Genomic DNA, 2500 nt, shown 5'->3' with positions numbered 1-2500 from the left:
CAACTTACAAATGACTGGATGGAGCAGGGAAATCAGATTTATGTGTTTACTTGGTGAAGGCAATTATTCTGCTTCTCACTAATGTAGATGATTACAGTGGAGATCTTGTTGGAAAATGGTGAAGACACAGAAGGGACTTGGCAGAGGTCATGCAGCTTGAGGCCACATTCTTCTGGAAAGAAAAAGTGACAGTACGGTTACGGTAGTCACATATGAACTGATTCTCTTGGTTTATGGAGTGACCTCGAAGAAAATGATAAAGTCAATGTGTGATGAGCCAATAGATAAAGGAATAAATAGGGAAATAGATGGATATATATATTGATAAAGACATACAGATAAAAGGAGAAAGATCAACAGATGGATAGGGAAAGTGAAAGAGAACACTTTTCCAAGAAAAATGAATACAATTACGTAGATAATACTAAAAAAAAAAACAAAAAAAAAAACTCAAGCCAAACAAACTGACCTTCCACTCACTCATCCATCTCGCAAGTCAACAGTCCCTGAAATCTCTGCTCCTTCGAGATCCTACAGGTAAGACCAAGAGCGGCAGAGGAGGGGGGGGGGTGCATGGAATAGGGGGAGGAGGGGGGAAGGGAGAGATACATCTTCTTCTTCTTAAGTTTGTATTTTATTCATTAAGAGGCCCAGTCGAGGAGAGATGAGGGGGAGAGGATACTTGGCCTGGAGAGTTTATTTACCTGGATCTTCTTGAAGGAGAGATAGCGGGTAGGGGTGGCCGGGGGTGGGGGGGGGGTCATGAGGGGAAAGGGAAAGAAAGGGGACTTAGGGTGTAAGACTGTGTGGGAGGGGATATGGGAAAGGCGAGAAACTAGGGACTGAGAGAGAAAGAGAGGTACGAGAGACGGACAGTAGGAGATCGAAGGAGAAAAAGAGAGATGTGGGATTAGGAGAGAAAGGGAAAATTAAGAGAGAGGTCTGGGAAAAGTGAAGTAGACAGCGAAACACGCAAGGAGCGAAAGAGAGAGAAAGACAGAGAAATGCACAGGCAGAATAAAGTGCCAATTATGTCCTGAAAGAGTTGATCGTTCCAGATGTGGTCTGGATCCACACAAAATGTCAGGGTATCGTTTATTGATATCATCATCTCTTGGTCCAATTTTTCTTCCTAGTTCAATTAGCGAAACTGATTCATGTCCTTATATAGTCTTTATTTCTTGTTAATCTATTTAATTATTATTTGATTTATATATATATATATATATATATATATATATATATATATAATATATATATATATATGTATATATATATACATATATATATATATATACATAATATATATATATATATATATATATATATAATATATATATATATATAATATATATATTATGTGTGTGTGTGTGTGTGTATGTGTGTGTGTGTGTGTGTGTGTTTATATTTATATTTATATACACACACTTACACACACATAGAGTGCATCTACACAAATATTCACTGGATGTGTACATAGATGTAAATATGTAATGATAAAAAGACCGACAGACAACGATATAACAAGGAGGCACATGCACTGTTTACAGCATACAGATAAGAATATACACCATAACAGTATGAGTAAAGATATACACACGTATAAATACACACACCTACATACACACAACCTCACAGTTATTCTTTGCTTGGATATGCAGATTAGGAGAAAAAAAAGAACATACTTGTAGTTTTTCATATGTACTTTATGCACATACCAAGATCAGTAACACGCGAACTCTTAGATTATGTTTGGTAAGTCTGACTTATTCCGGGCAGTGAGTGCTGCTTTGACGGGGCTATTTCCTTTTCTAAGGGGCCTTTCTTTCCCTTCTACACCTCCCCCACCTCCACCCCCTCTTCTCTAGGTCCTGTCTTTTTTTTATTTCCTTCTTTCTTCTGTTTTCTGGTTTCTCTCTCCCTCTTCCGCCCTTATCTCTGATCTCCATATTCTTTTCCTTTTACCAGAATGCCTCTTCTATATTCTCTTTTATCCTTCTCTCCCATTCACCCTCCCTTCATATTCTTCTCTCCTCTTTCCCCTCTCTTCGTCTTTTCTCAGGTCTTCCTCTCTTGTTCTCCTCCTTTTTCCCCATTTCACTTTTCTGTTTTCCTTCCTTTTTTTGCCTCTTCGCCTTTCCTCACCTCTTCGGACCCTCCCTCCCTCTTCCCATTCTACTTTACCCTCTTCCTTCCCTTCTCTCATTCTTCTTTTTCCTCTTCTTTACTTTCTTCCCTCCTCCCTTACCCCTCCCTCCTCCCAACCCCTCAAAAAATATTTAAAAATCCCCTCACCCGTGCCCCCCCCCCACCCCACCCCTTTGCCCTCCCCTTCCAGGCCTGTTCAACACGCCGAGGTAATTATATTGAACAAACAAAGCGATTATACGATTTTTTATTCTTTTTTTGCATTATTTTTGGGTGAAATAAGGAAGAATCACCTAACCGCCGCAAGTACTCCTATTTATAAGCTTTATGCACACTGTACATAGAGTCTGAA

This window comes from Penaeus japonicus, unplaced genomic scaffold (genome assembly GCF_977035675.1).
Source record: "Penaeus japonicus unplaced genomic scaffold, GWHDUDI00000001_assembly GWHDUDI00000011, whole genome shotgun sequence".
NCBI classification, from domain to species: Eukaryota; Metazoa; Arthropoda; class Malacostraca; order Decapoda; family Penaeidae; genus Penaeus; species Penaeus japonicus.
Note: the sequence above shows the minus strand (reverse complement) of the source record.